The sequence below is a fragment of the Plecotus auritus genome (genome assembly GCF_963455305.1).
Source record: "Plecotus auritus genome assembly, chromosome: 5".
Classification (NCBI taxonomy): Eukaryota; Metazoa; Chordata; class Mammalia; order Chiroptera; family Vespertilionidae; genus Plecotus; species Plecotus auritus.
The window spans coordinates 33,280,931-33,296,861 of record NC_137776.1 but is presented as its reverse complement, the minus strand read 5'-3'; the positions used below and the strand labels follow the sequence as shown (position 1 = coordinate 33,296,861).

The window sequence follows — 15,931 nt, the reverse complement described above, 5'->3', positions numbered from 1 at the left end:
GAGGACGTGTGGCTGTGTGCACGGGCAGCTGAGTGCGCAGCTGACTTTCTAAAGCAGGAGAGAGAAGGAAACTCCCGACTGCGCTGAACTCCAGTCCAGGGTGAGACGCTGGGAAACCAGACTCATTCGGGGGGAATCTGGACTGTCAGGAAAAAGAAAGCACACTGAGACTCGGGAGCTGCGGAAGGCAGAGGTCTGGAGGCGCACGTGCACGGAGAGAGGACTGAATGCTGAACACATGGGAGGCTGAGTGCGCGGCTGGCTTTCTAAAGCAGGTGAGAGACAGAAGCTCCCGACTGCATTGAACTCCAGTTCTGGGCAAGTTTCTGGGAACCCCGACTCATTCAGGGAGAAACTGGACTGTCTGGCAGCGGGAGAAACTTGAGGGCGGCTTTCTCTCAGAGGTGCTTGCAGCGATTACCAAGGGACACTGAGACCCAGGGGCCTCACAGGGCAGGGCTGACGAGAAACCAAGGCTGTCTGCTCTGCCCTGAAACTCCGCCCCATCCAAGCTGAGCACAGAGGCTTTTGCAATTTTGCAAGACTTGTCTCATAAGAGTGTCTCCAGCATAGAAGTTCTCCCAGCATAGACACAGCTGATCCTCACAGCCAATTGGCCTGGAGGTCAGTTCCTCCCAGTGATACCAACAACAATCAAGACTTAACTACAATGAGGTTGAGCACACAGCCCACAAATGGGTGTCCACCTCAGGTAACAGGGGAGGCTGAGCCACTGTGCCCTGGAGGACACCTACCACACAAAGCTACTCTACCAATTCAGGGAAGCAACGAAAATGCGGAGACAAAGAAACAGATCACAAATGAAAGAAATGGAGGAAAACAAATGACTGGATATAGAGTTCAAAACCACGGTTACAAGGTTTTTCAAGAATTTCCTAGAAAAGGCCGATAAATTGAGCGAGACCCTCGAGGATATAAAAAAGGACCAACTAGAAATGAAACATACACTGACTGAAATAAAAAATATTATACAGAGACCTAACAGCAGACTAGAGGACCGCAAGAATCAAGTCAATGAGTTGAAATACAAAGAAGCAAAAAAAAACACTCAGCCGGAAAAGCAGAAAGAAAGAAGAATCCAAAAATTTGAAGATAGTATAAGGAGCCTCTGGGACAACCTCAAGCGTACCAACATTCGAATTATGGGGGTGCCAGAAGAAGAGAGAGAGCAAGATACTGAAAACCTATTTGGAGAAATAATGACAGAAAACTTCCCCCACCTGGTGAAAGAAATAGACTTACAAGTCCAGGAAGCAAGCACAGAGAACCCCAAACAAAAGGAATCCAAAGAGGACCACACCAAGACACATCATAATTAAAATGCCAAGAGCAAAAGACAAAGAGAGAATATTAAAAGCAGCAAGAGAAAAACAGTTAGTTACCTACAAGGGAGCACCCATACGATTGTCAGCTGATTTCTCAACAGAAACTATGCAGGACAGACGGGAGTGGCAAGAAATATACAAAGTGATGAATAGCAAGAACCTACAACCAAGATTACTCTACCCAGCAAAGCTATCATTCAGAATTGAAGGTCAGATAAAGAGCTTCACAGATAAGAAAAAGCTAAAGGAGTTCAGCACCACCAAACCAGTATCATATGAAATGCTGCAAGGTATTCTTTAAGAAGAGGAAGAAGAAGAAAAAGATAAAGAGCCCTGACCGGTTTGGCTCAGTGGATAGAGCGCCGGCCTGCGGACTGAAGGGTCCCAGGTTCGGTTCCGGTCAAGAGCATGTACCTTGGTTGCGGGCACATCCCCAGTGGGAGGTATGCAGAAGGCAGCTGATCAATGTTTCTCTCTCATCGATGCTTCTAACTCTCTATCCCTCTCTCTTCCTCTCTGTAAAAAATCAATAAAATATATTTTTTTAAAAAAGAAGAAAAAGATAAAGATTATGAACAACTAATACATGTCTATCAACAAGTGAATCTAAAAATCAAGTGAGTTAAAAATCTGATTAACAGAATAAACTGGTGAATATAATAGAATCAGGGGCATAGAAAGGGAGTGGACTGACAATTCTCGGGGGGGAAAGGGTGTGGGAGGTGCGGGAAGAGACTGGACAAAAAGCGTACACCTATGGATGAGGACAGTGCAGGGGAGGTAAGGGCAGAGGGTGGGGTGGGAACCGGGTGGAGGGGAGTTATTGGGGGAAAAAAGAGGAACAACTGTAATAATCTGAACAATAAAGATTTATTAAATTTAAAAAAAAAGAGAGGTAGCATTGACTAAGTTTAATCTTGGACAAAATGACGTTCCTCTATGAAACCAAGTAATCATTTCCTTAGAATTCATCAACAAAATCTAATTCACTGCCACAAAACTATGCAGGGAACCCTAGATGGTTCACTAGCTTTTAAAAAATAGAAATATTGTAGTTAAGCATCTATTTCCCTATTCTGATCTGCCATCACTTCAAACCAGTCACCTCTGACCAGAAGCTCGGGCAGCTGCTTCTAAGGAATAGAAATCAGCTGCCTGGATCAGCGGACTGGAATATGGGACCCTACAGCTGGCCCCCTGACCTTCCACCTGAACATGTCATCACAATGTCTACTTTCTATTCTCTGCTGGCCACCAGCCCAGGATTTAAGCCTATACTTGCAAATTTCCAAAATCCTGGTAAGCAGCCTTTATGCTTTCCCATAAAATGAATCAAGATGTCATTCTAAATACTAGCTTCCATTTCCTCTAAATTTCCCACAAATATCCTTTTCCAAAATGATGTAATTTTTCTTTAAAATGAAATTAATGTAACTCAGGAGAAGAGAAGCAACAGAGACAAAAGGTAATAGGCCATTTAGTCATACATGAAGAAATACAGAGATAATGTCAAAAAGTGCAAAAAGTGAGAGAAATAGATTGTCTTAGATAAAAAATTTTCAACCATTCTCATCTTATGGTATACATAAACTAATTACTAAAATTCTGTGGCACACCAAAAAGTATATTTTTTGCCTATATGACAAAAATAGAAATAATTTTGATTCATTCACACCAGACGGCTATTGTTATATTGGCTGTTGTCAATTTTTATTTGACAATTTAAGGGAAAAGGGGTCAGTGCCCCTGACTAAATAGGCAGGTATTGCAATAGTCAGGTTTTAAATTCTTGTGGCACGCCAGTGTGACGCAGCACACTGGTTGAAAATCTCTGTCTTAGATAACCAGCAAGGTAGTGGGAAAGGCACATACAGGAGCCCAGACTGTCTAATGGTCTAATTCAGAAATGCATTCATCCACTCATTCATTCAACCAACACTTCTGCAAGGTACTGTACTAGGAACAATAAGGGATACAAACGTTAATTTATAAAAATCATATTGAACTAACAATACAAGTTGGGAAGTGATTGCATTAAATTTTTTTTTAAGTCCAGGAGCTGATGGCTAAATGTACTTCTGATGAGAGAGAAAAGGTATCTGCAGGCCAATAAATCAAAGAGAGCTTTAGGAAAAATTTTAAGGAATAACTGAGAATGTGAGAAAAGCGTACTGCTGGCAAAGGAAACAGAGAGAGAGAGAGAGAGAGAGAGAGAGAGAGAGAGAGAGAGAGAGAGAGAGAGAGAGAGAAATACAGGCAGGTTCTTCCAACATTAATTCCATTTGGATACAGTCCAGCCTATATGAAGGAAAGCATTGGTAAGGAAATTAAAACAAGTTGGAAGGTCTAGAAAACCAGCCCAGTTTTTCAGAAGCAGTAGGGAATTTCTGAAGCATGAGTGAGTAGGAGAGAAGACAGATCAGAGTTGTGTTTCAGGAAAAATTAATCTGTGCAGGATTCATCTGCAGTTGAGAAAAACTAGCAGCAGCTGTACCTTAGGAAAGAACTAGAACAGAATGGAGAAAAGAATGCCTGAACTAGAGTTGTACAGGCAGACACTGAAGAGACTTTTAACATGATGTCACACAGAACCAAGTGGCATCATTTGGCAACCAGGCAGATCTGAATGAGAGCAAGGAAGTGGCACCTGTGTGAAATTTCAAAAAAGGAAACTGAGGAATGATAACATCACTAAGTTAGAGAAGATGATGAATTCTACTTGGGGTATTATTGAGCTCCATATGGAAATGCATACTCTATACATGGAAATACATACCTTTACCTATACCTCTACACCAAATACTTGGAAATTAGAGCATAGCTTAGAGAGATAAATTACCCAGCCATTTGCAAAATTTTCTAAAATAGATGAGATTGCCAAGAAAGAAGAGGGCCTAGGACAAAATCTGGGTTAGGGCAACTTTTAGGAAATGCAAAGAGGAAAAAGTAGAAAAATATAACAAAGTAAAAATATAACAAAGAAATTAATAAAGGTATACAGGCAGACACTGAAATGAAATAAAGAAGCAACAAAATCAGATGTTACAAAAAAAAAAAAAAAAAAGGAAGAAAATAACTTCCAAAGAAAGTCAGGCTCATGTTTCACATAATCAAAAAAATCAGCATAAAATAAAAATGGAGGAAATAGCCTAAAATACAATGCAAATAAAAACAAACAATCCTATTATCAATCCTAATATATTTAAAATGAAAAACACAACATATTAAAGAGATGGGGAGAGAATTAACCCAAATAACTTTTGAACAGTTAAAAACAAAAAAAGAAATAAAAATTAAATTCAAATTAATAGTTTTTTACAGAGGTATGGGTTAGCAATTCTAAAACTACTTTCTGGATATTTTAAGAGTCAACGAATAAGTAAATATACTGTGGATAATAGGAGTCACACTTGTGAATGTGAGAAAGAAATTACAAATATAGAAAGTGTAAAAACTAGAATAAAGGCCTGTGGTTTTGAAATGAAATTGGGGATATCATTGCCAGGGCTGACCAGCAGCCCCTGAACGACTTATGAATTGATTACTCAGACACAATTTGACTGTGAAAGAAGGGCTAAGGGGCTTGCCACAACACCTGGGCCTGATTTCTCTTTAAATCCCTGCCTACTTGTTCCCAGAGATCAAGGTCTAATGTTCCAGCATCAGGAAACAAGGATTATAAATTATAATAGTCTGCAAAAGGCCCTTTAATTGTTTCTTGGTAACCGAGGCACCATTCACCTTTAACAACTGCTTAAGCACTGTTACATATTGTTGTTCTACAGATAACTTCTGTCCCATTGTGAAACCTTGGCTGAAAAACAATCCCCTCGAACTTGGAAATCCTAAGACCTAAGGGAACCAAGAATTATAAATTATAATGATCTGTAATAGGCTCCTTAATTGTTCTTGTATAACTGAGGCAACATTAGCTTTTATCACTTTTTCAGTAACAGAGAGATGTTACTCAGTGGACAGCTGCTGTCTGTTGTGAAACCTTAGCTGAAAAACAATTCCCTCTAACTTAGAAATCCCAAGTGGGCTCCAATGACTTACTGCGCAGTTACTTTCGTTTCCTTCCTCTTCGTTTTTGAGGGTTCCGCCGCCTTTCCTTACGCTCCTTGGTCCTCACACGGGCACCACCTTGCCGAGGCTGACCAGCAGCCCCTGAACGATGGATGAACAGATTACTCAAACACAGTTTGACTGTGAAAGAGAGGGCTAAGGGGCTTGCCCAGCTCAAGTGGACAGAGCAGCCTCTATTGCCTGCCCGGTTAAGCCTTTATTGGAATTTTTATCTTTAGATACAATCAGTAGGGTGAGTAATTTTGGGAGGACACGTGTTTACATTGTCCTCTAGGCAAGGGCATCCAGGGATTAAGCATAAGGATTCCAGTAAACACCGGGGGTCTGCACATACACAGACTTGTTTGGAAAGGTCAAGGAATAATTAGGGCACCACTTTTGGCAGGCGGCCTCCCACATAATTCCCTTTTATCAGAATGTCCTCCTTACAACTTTCCAACCAAGTCTCTTGTGCTCCCCAACATCATTATAACTCAATGGTTTATAATATATAAAGAGATACAGAGGAAATGTCAAAAAGTGCAAAAAGGGAGAGAAATAGATGGTCTATACACAGAAATATAGATGTGTCTAATGTATACAAGTATGTATGTATATATTCTCATGTTATCTAGCTCTGTCTGCTAAGAGGGTCTAGAATCAACAATATCCCAGTAGCAATGAACATATCTAGTACCCAGATCTCACTTTTTAAAAAAATATTTTTATTGATTTCACAGAGGAAGGCGGAGGGAGAGAGAGAGAAAAAATCAATGAGAGAGAACCACTGATCAGCTGCCTCCTGCACACCCCACACTGGGGATTGAGCCTGCAATCTGGGCATATGTCTTGACTGGGTATCGAACCGTGACTATAGATCAACACTCAACCACTAAGCAACACCAGCCGGCCTACCCAGATCTCACTTTTTAAAAAATATTTTTAATATGTTTTTATTGATTTTAAAGAGGAAGGAAGAAGAAGAGATAGAAACATCGTTAGGCTGCCTCCTGGAGAATCCCTCTTGTTCTACGGATAACTTCTGTCCCATTGTGAAACCTTGGCTGAAAAACAATCCCCTCGAACTTGGAAATCCTAAGACCTAAGGGAACCAAGAATTATAAATTATAATGATCTGTAATAGGCTCCTTAATTGTTCTTGTATAACTGAGGCAACATTAGCTTTTATCACTTTTTCAGTAACAGGGAGATGTTACTCAGTGGACAGTTGCCCCCCCTCCCCCGGGATCAAGCCCACAATCTAGGCATGAGCCACACCAGCCAGACTTGTTCTCACTTTCTAAATACCATTCACTGCAAAAAGGATCCAGGGCGCCTTAGAAAAATGGCCAACTCTGAGACTGGCTTGAAGAAAGTACAATACAAGCCTAGAGGGGAGTTGGCAAACTATAGCCCACAGGCCAAACAAATCCAAACAGCCACCTTTCCTTATAAATAAAGTTTTATTGGAACACAACCACAGTCATTCATTTACAAATTGTCTATGGCTGCGTTCCTGCTGTGAGGGTGGAATTAAGTAGTTGCCACAGAGACTAGATGGCCCACAAAGCCAAAAATATTTACTATCTGGCCACTTACAGGAAAAGTTTTCCAAGCCCTGTCCTAAAGTATCTTGTCATTTCAAAAAGTAAGTAAACACCCAAAAAGTGATGGGGACATGACCAAAGTTCACAGGAGCCAGTTGAAAAGATTTCCACTGGCCAAATCTATACATATAAAGAAGTAATATGGAAGGAGGATCCAAGATGGCGGCATAAGTAAACACCTAAACTGCTGCCTCGCACAACAATTTCAAAACTACAACTAAAAGACAAAACGTCTATCACCCAGAACTACGGGAAAGCTGGCTGAGTGGAAGTTCTACAACTAGAAGGAAAGAGAAAAGAGCAGTGAGACGTGCACAAGCGCTGAAAAGCTGAGGTACTGAGGTGCACGTATCGGGCTGGCGGCAGGCGACTGGGAGCACTGCTTTTTTCAACCCAAAGGGAGACAGGCTCCCGATTACTCTGAACTCCAGTTTCTGGGGAGACACGGGGGACCCAAACTCCTACGGGGAGAAGCTGGACTGTCTGCCATCGGGTGGGAAAGTGAGAGGGGCTTGCTTGCAGGGCTGTGCGCAGGAATAATTGTTTACTGCGCTGGGGCGCGGGGTGCGGGGACGGTCGGAGACACAGAGCCGGCTAACTGGCAGCAATTGCTATTTGCCATGCCCTAGCCTCGTGATGCCCTGAGACCCCGCCCTGCACAATCTATAAACCCACCCAAGCTCCAAGCAGCGGCTTTAGCATATGAATGGCCCGCCCTATCGCAGCTTAACCTAGCAAACTTGCAGCCCAGGAGCTCCAAAACCTCCAAACACCAAGCAAAGAGGAGAAAAACTGTAGTTCTCGCTGTAGCTCCTCCTGGGTGGCCTCAGACAGTAGCTGACCTGCACCCCATTGGAGATCCAGAAGCCAGTGTACCTAGTGGTCAGTGTGAGACAACAGATTTCAACTCCTCACATCCATAAGTGACACATTCAAGAGGCAGACTCAGTGAGCACCAAAGCCCCACTGAAACAAGTCCTGCACCATAAGCCTGTCTCCAGAGCAGCAGTTCTTCCATTATAGACACAGCGGGTCCTCACAGCCAATTGGCCCGGAGGTCAATTCCTCCCAGTGTACCAACAGCAATCAAGGCTTAACTGTACCAAGACTTTACACTCAGCCCACAAGGGGGTGTACCAAGAGCGTCCACCTCAGGTGATTAGGGAGGCTGAGCTACTGGTCCCTATAGGTCACCTACCACACAAAGCCACTCCATCAACACAGGGAAGCAGCCAAAATGCGGAGACAAAGAAACATGTCACGAATGAAAGAAATGGAGGAAAGCAAACTACTGGACGACATAGAGTTCAGAACCACATTTATAAGGTTACTCAAGAATCTTCTAAAAACCGCCGAGAAACTTGATGAGACCTCTGAGGAGCTTAGTGAGAATGCCAAAAAAATGGAAAAGGACCAGACAGAAATTAAGCATACACTGTCTGAAATAAAGAATATACAGAAATTCAACTGTAGATCAAAGGACCCCAAGAATCAAACCAAAGATCTGAAATATGAGGAAACAAAAAACACCCAACCAGAAAAACAAAAAGAAAAAAGAATCCAAAAATATGATGATAGTGTAAGGAGCCTCTGGGACAACTTTAAGCGTACCAACATCCGAATTTTTGGTGCCAGAAGAAGAGAGAGAGCAAAATATTGAAAACCTATTAGAAGAAATAATGACAGAAAACTTTCCCTACCTGGTGAAAGAAATAGACTTACAAGTCCAGGAAGCTCACAGAACCCCATACAAGAGGAATCCAAAGAGGACCACACCAAGACACATCATAATTAAAATGCCAAGGGCAAAAGACAAAGAGAGAATCTTGAAAGCAGCAAGAGAAAAACGGTTAGTTACCTACAAGGGAGTACCCATATGACTGTAAGCTGATTTCTCGGCAGAAACTATGCAGGCCAGAAGGGAGTGGCAAGAAATATTCAAAGTGATGAACAGCAAGAACCTACAACCAAGATTACTCTACCCAGCAAAGCTATCATTCAGAGTTGAAGGTCAGATAAAGAGCTTCACAGACAAGAAAAAGCTAAAGGAGTTCATCACCACCAAACCAGGATTACATGAAATGCTGAAGGGTATTCTTTAAGAAGAGGAAGAAGAAGAAAAAGGTAAAGATAAAAATTATGAACAACAAAATGACAACAAATACACACCTACCAACAAGTGAATCTAAAAATCAAGTGAATAAAAAATCTGAAGAACAGAATGGACTGGTGAATATAATAGAATCAGGGACATAGAAAGGGAGTGGACTGACAATTCTCAGGGGTAAAGGGGTGTGAGGGGTTCGGGAAGAGACTGGACAAAAATCTTATACCTATGGATGAAGACAGTGGCGGGGGGTAAGGGCATGGGGTGGGGTGGGGTGGGGAATCAGATGGAGGGGAGCTATGGGGGAAAAAAAAAAAAGAGAAACACCTGTAATAATCTGAACAATAAAGCTTTATTTAAAAAAATAAAAAAATAAAAAATAAAATAAAATAAGTAATATGCTAATTTGTCCATTATGGTGTCCCAGTCACGACCAGTCTGTGGGCGGGGACGGGGGCAGGGACTTCCCCCAGTGCTAAGGTCACACTGCCTGCGTGCATCCCCACCCAGCGCTGAGGTGAAGCTGGCTGCCTGCCTGCATCCCTGGCTAGAAACATGACACTGCTTGCATGCATCCCCATTCAGCCTTGACGTGACGATGTGGGGGGCAAGTAGGGGGCTGGGCTTGACGGGGACCTCAGGCCACACCCCTCACCTGGCGGGGATTGACGGGGTACCTCAGGCCGCACCCCCCGCCCCAGCACAGGGCCGGGAGACCTCAGACCACGCCCTGTGCCCCAGCGCCAGGCTGGGAGACATCATGCTGCGCCCCCCCCACCCCAGCGTCGGGCCGGGGGACCTCAGGCCACGTACCCTGCCCAGCAGGGCTTGACAGGTGACCTCAGGCCACACCCCCCGCCCCGGTGCCAGGCTGGGGGACCTGAGGCTGTGCCCCCCGCTAGGAGGGGCTTGACGGGGTTTGGGCTGGCTGGGTCTGGGTCTCACCCAATGGGGGTGGGCTGGCCGGGTCTGGGTCTCCTGTGTTTTCAAAGTGTGGGTGGTGGGTGGGGACTTGACTCTAGGTCCTGTGGTGCACCCCAGACTCTGACAGGAGGGAGATTTTATATACATTTTACTAATTTTCTTTCATCTCTGACACTTCTATTATAGAGAAAGGGCAAATAGCAATATTAAAATATTTCTTCTAATTAATTCCCTTTTAATGTGCATGAATTTCGTGCACTGGGCCACTAGTATATAATAATTTAAGGATTAAATTGTTTAAATGATGACAGCTTATATGTAAAACATTAAATAAGAACCCATGAGTTCATACTGATAAAAACAAGTAAGTAAGTGGAAGGGGGAAGTTCTTCCTTACATCAGAATCCCAACTAATAATTGTAGAAAAAATTATGGAATTAGAATATTACCATTGACAATCATCATCTTAATTCCAACTCATCAGTGGATGATTAAAACTAATGGGTAAAAGTTTTGAGGAGTAACAGAATATTTAAAAAGTCTCAAAATAGTCTCTAAGATACTTATTAAATACAAAGAGGAAAAGCATATCTTGATGGTAAAGCAATCTGGCAGACCACCTTAACCAAGTGATTACTAGTAAAGTAGACACCTGTAATGGGACAAGTCAACATCACATGCCTCCTGATATATAATGAAAAACACGTCATTTGTGAAACATGAATTAAACCTGCTACAAAATAACTGCATAGCTCAGCCGGTGTTGCTCAGTGGTTGAGCGTCGACCCATGAACCAGGAGGTCAGGGCACATGCCTGAGTTGAGGGCTGGATCCCCAGTAGGAGGAGTGCAGGAGGCAGCCAAGAGATGTTTCTCATCACTGATGTTTCTAGCTCTCTTTCCCTCTCCCATTCGCTTTCTGAAAATATTTTTTTAAAAACATTTACAAAACAACTGGTCTATAATCTTCAAAAATGTTAATTTGCGAAAGTTAAAACTTTTTCAGATTAAAGGAGACTAAAGACACATGACAACTCTATGCTACTTGTGATGCAGGATTTTTTTTAGAGAGGAAGGAATAGGGAGAGAGAAAGAAACATCAATGTGAGAGAGAAACATCGATTGGTTACCTCCCCAACCGTACCCCAACCAGGGACCAAACCCACACCTTGGACATGTGCCCTGACCAGGAACCAAACGAGCAACCTTTTGGTGCATGGAACAAGGTTCAACCAACTTAGCTACATGGGCCAGGGCCAGGATTTTCTCTTCATATAAAGAGCATGACTGAGGAACTTGAAGACATTTAAATAGAATCTATAGATTACAACAGTGCCATTACATCAGTGTTAATTTGCTGATTTCAATCATTTCTTTAGGTCTGAAATTATGTTTCTAACAAGAATCCAAATCTTTAATTATAAAATCATATCTGTTTATTTAGTTACATTTTTTCTCATGCTAAAGAACATTCCCAACAACTGACAATATAATAAAAACACCCCCTTAAGCGAATACAAATGATGTACTAAATAAAAGTTTAAATAACCTGTTAAAGGATATGTGGGCTACAAAATCATTTCATCCTGTTTCATAAGGGCCAAAACAGATTTATTAGCTGCAAGCTCAAATAAAGTGATCTCAAATGAGAGTTATGTCAGTAAAAATAGTGCCTCTCAACAGGTCAGAAGTGACTTTATTCACATTTTATAAAATATTTTGAGGATTTAAAAGATTAAATGTCCTGAACGGGACAACAATCTAGCACTTTTTGCAAACACAGCTGTTGGTTAAAGCTCTTGGGATTCAGTTGTAGGGAGAGATAATGGTTATAAAATATTAAGAAGATTATTGAGTCTTTTCTTATTAATCTAATAGCTGACTTGTTTCTATTTTTTTATTTTTTTAATAAATCTTTATTGTTCAGATTATTACAGGTGTTCCTCTTTTTTTCCCCCCATAGCTCCCCTCCACCTGATTCCCCACCCCACCCCACCCCATGCCCTTACCCCCCACCACTATTTCATCCATAGGTGTAAGATTTTTGCCCAATCTCTTCCCGAACCCCTCACACCCCTTTACCCCTGAGAATTGTCAGTCCACTCCCTTTCTATGTCCCTGATTCTATTATATTCACCAGTCCATTCTGTTCTTCAGATTTTTTATTCACTTGATTTTTAGATTCACTTGTTGGTAGGTGTGTATTTGATGTCATTTTGTTGTTCATAATTTTTATCTTTACCTTTTTCTTCTTCTTCCTCTTCTTAAAGAATACCCTTCAGCATTTCATGTAATCCTGGTTTGGTGGTGATGAACTCCTTTAGCTTTTTCTTGTCTGTGAAGCTCTTTATCTGACCTTCAACTCTGAATGATAGCTTTGCTGGGTAGAGTAATCTTGGTTGTAGGTTCTTGCTGTTCATCACTTTGAATATTTCTTGCCACTCCCTTCTGGCCTGCATAGCTTCTGCCGAGAAATCAGCTGACAGTCGTATGGGTACTCCCTTGTAGGTAACTAACCGTTTTTCTCTTGCTGCTTTCAAGATTCTCTCTTTGTCTTTTGCCCTTGGCATTTTAATTATGATGTGTCTTGGTGTGGTCCTCTTTGGATTCCTCTTGTATGGGGTTCTGTGAGCTTCCTGGACTTGTAAGTCTATTTCTTTCACCAGGTAGGGAAAGTTTTCTGTCATTATTTCTTCTAATAGGTTTTCAATATTTTGCTCTCTTCTTCTGGCACCCCAAAAATTCGGATGTTGGTACGCTTAAAGTTGTCCCAGAGGCTCCTTACACTATCATCATATTTTTGGATTCTTTTTTCTTTTTGTTTTTCTGGTTGGGTGTTTTTTGTTTCCTCATATTTCAGATCTTTGGTTTGATTCTTGGGGTACGTTGATCTACAGTTGAGTTTCTGTATATTCTTTATTTTAGACAGTGTATGCTTAATTTCTGACTGGTCCTTTTCCATTTTTTTGGAATTCTCATTAAGGTCCTTGAAGGTCTCACTAAGCTCCTCAGAGGTCTCATCAAGTTTCTCGGCGGTTTTTAGAAGATTCTTGAGTAACCTTATAAATGTGGTTCTGAACTCTATGTCGTCCAGTAGTTTGCTTTCCTCCATTTCTCTCATTCGTGACATGTTTCTTTGTCTCTGCTTCCCTGTGTTGATGGAGTGGCTTTGTGTGGTAGGTGACCTATAGGGGCCAATAGCTTCCCAATAACCTGAGGTGGACACTCTTGGTGCACCCCTTTGTGGGCTGAGTTCAAAGTCTTGGTGTAGTTAAGCCTTGATTGCTGTTGGTACACTGGGAGGAATTGACCTCCGGGCCAATTGGCTGTGAGGACCCGCTGTGTCTATAATGGAAGAACTGCTGAGCTGGAGACATGCTTATGGTGCAGGACTTGTTTCAGTGGGGCTTTGGTGCTCACTGAGTCTGCCTCTTGAATGTGTCACTTATGGATGTGAGGAGTTGAAATCTGGTGTCTCACACTGACCACTAGTTACACTGGCTTCTGGATCTCCAATGGGGTGCAGGTCAGCTACTGTCTGAGGCCACCCAGCAGGCACTACAGCGAGAACTACAGTTTTTCTCCTCTTTGCTTGGGGTTTGGAGTTTTTGGAGCTGTGTGACCTGGGCTGCAAGTTTGCTATGTTAAGCTGTGATAGGGCAGGCCATTCATATGCTAAAGCTGCTGCTTGGAGCTTGGGTGGGTTTGTAGGTTGTGCGGGGCGGGAACTCAGGGCATCACTAGGCTAGGGCGTGGCAAACAGCGATGGCTGTCAGAAAGCCAGCTCTGCGTCTCTGACCACATCCCCGCGTCCCAGCGCAGTAAACAATTATTCCTGCGCTCAGCCCTGCAAGCAAGCCACCCTTAACTTTCCGAAGGCAGACAGTCCAGCTTCTCCCCGTGGGAGTTTGGGTACCCCTCGTCTCCCCAGAAACTGGAGTTCGGAGTAATTGAGAGCTTGTCTCCCTTCGGGTTGAAAAAAGCAGTGCTCCCAGTCGCCTGCCGCCAGCCTGATACGCGCACTTACGTACCTCAGCTTTTCAGCGCTTGTGCACGTCTCACTGCTCTTTTCTCTTTCCTTCTAGTTGTAGAACTTCCACTCAGCCAGCTTTCCCGTGGTTCTGGGTGATACACGTTTTGTCTTTTAGTTGTAGTTTTGAGATTGTTGTGCAAGGCAGCAGTTTAGGTGTTTATCTACTCCGCCATCTTGGATCCTCCTCCCTGACTTGTTTCTAAACATGTGCTTCATTGCTATATGCTAGGACCTCCTCAGGCCCTGGGCAAATAGCAATGAACACAACATGACCTTACAAAGTCCCTACTCCCATGGTATTGACCATCTAGGGCAGTGGTTCTCAACCTTTCTAATGCCGCGACCCTTTAATACAGTTCCTCATGTTGTGGTGACCCCCAACCATAAAATTATTTTCGTAGCTCCTTCATAACTGTAATTTTGCTACTGTTATGAATCTTGATGTAAATATCTGTGTTTTCTGATGGTCTTAGGCGACCCTGCTAGCGGTTCTCAACCTGTGGGTCGAGAACCGCTGCTGTAGAGCCTAAGACCATCGGAAAACAGAGATATTTACATTACATTAGAAAGGTTGAGAACCACTGATCAAGGGGGTGGAGAAAACAAGCAACCACTTAAGGCAGTAAAACAGACTGAAGAGATAGTGACAAATGGAATGGAGAAAGAGAGTACTATTTTAGCTTTGGTGATTACAAAAAGCCTCTATTGAGGAAAAAATACTGTAGCCAAGATCCAAATGATGAGAAGTCCACCACGTGAAGGTCTCTGGGTAGAGCCTTCTTGGGAGAGGGCATGACAAGCACAAAAAAACAACAAAGGAAAAACAACGTCAGCATATTCAAAGTTTAAAAAAATAAATAAAAGATGCCTCAGTAGTACTCTCAGTATAGTAGGTTATACCAAAGAACTGTCAATTTTGTATCAGGTTTGGTAATGACATTGTCCCTGTAAATAACAATTTTCATATTGCGTAGCATGTATATGTATATGTGAAATTACAATAAATGATATCAGGGATTTCTTTTAAATATTTCAGCAAAGGAGAGAGAAATAAAAAGGGATGAATGAGGCAAATATGCAAAAATTCTTGAATTTGGGAAATAGGTCAATGGAGGGTGATGAACTACTCTCTCTAGTTTGTGTATATTTGAAACTTTCATGATAATTTTTAAAAACGCCACAGAACAGAAACTTCATGTTAAAACTGGCAACATCTCATAACTTCTTTCTCTTACTTTCACACCCCAGCTCAGCTCTTACTGTACTAGTCTTCTGATTACCGCATTTGAGGAGATAAAATGAAAGCTTTAAGGATAGGTACACATTGGCCCTGGCCTCTTGCTCAGGCAGCCTTGGGCAAACTACGGCCCGCGGGCCGGTTCCAGCTGTTCTATCCGGTTCTCTTGCTCTCCCCTCCGCTCCTTTACTTTGAATTTATATTAGTTCACACAAACACTCCATCCATGCTTTTGTTCCGGCCCACTGGTCCAGTTTAAGAACCCATTGTGGCCCTCGAGTCAAAAAGTTTGCCCACCCCTGAGTTAGAGCATCGGCCAAAGGACCAAAGGGTTGCAAGTTCAAGTCCAGGTTAAGGGCACATACCTGAGTTGCAGTTTTGATCCCTGGCCCTGGTCAGGGTGTGTGTGGGAGGCAACCAATCAATGTGTCTCTCTCACATTGGTATTTCTCTCTCTGCCTCTTCCTTTAACTCTCTCTAAAAATCAATGAAAAAAATATCCTTGAGAGAAGATTAACAAAAAAACAAATAAAAAAAAGAATAGGTACATACTGGATAGCTCATACACTCTATAACTGAGTCCAGTTTCTATGACAGACAGAGCTAATCTACC

General features: G+C 42.4%; 1 protein-coding gene across 2 annotated transcripts in view; it reads right to left on the bottom strand.

Moving 5' to 3' along the window:
* DIS3L2 (DIS3 like 3'-5' exoribonuclease 2) overlaps positions 1-15,931 on the bottom strand; it is a 344,024-nt gene that overhangs the window by 280,178 nt on the left and 47,915 nt on the right. Inside the window, exon 1 of one of the 2 annotated variants that reach the window (XM_080669268.1) lies at positions 5,403-5,515. The exons of the other annotated variant lie outside the window; for it this stretch is intronic. The gene's annotated coding sequence lies outside the window, so the exon portion shown is untranslated. Of the gene's footprint in view, positions 1-5,402; positions 5,516-15,931 lie in introns of those variants that run through there. 2 annotated transcript variants of the gene reach the window in all.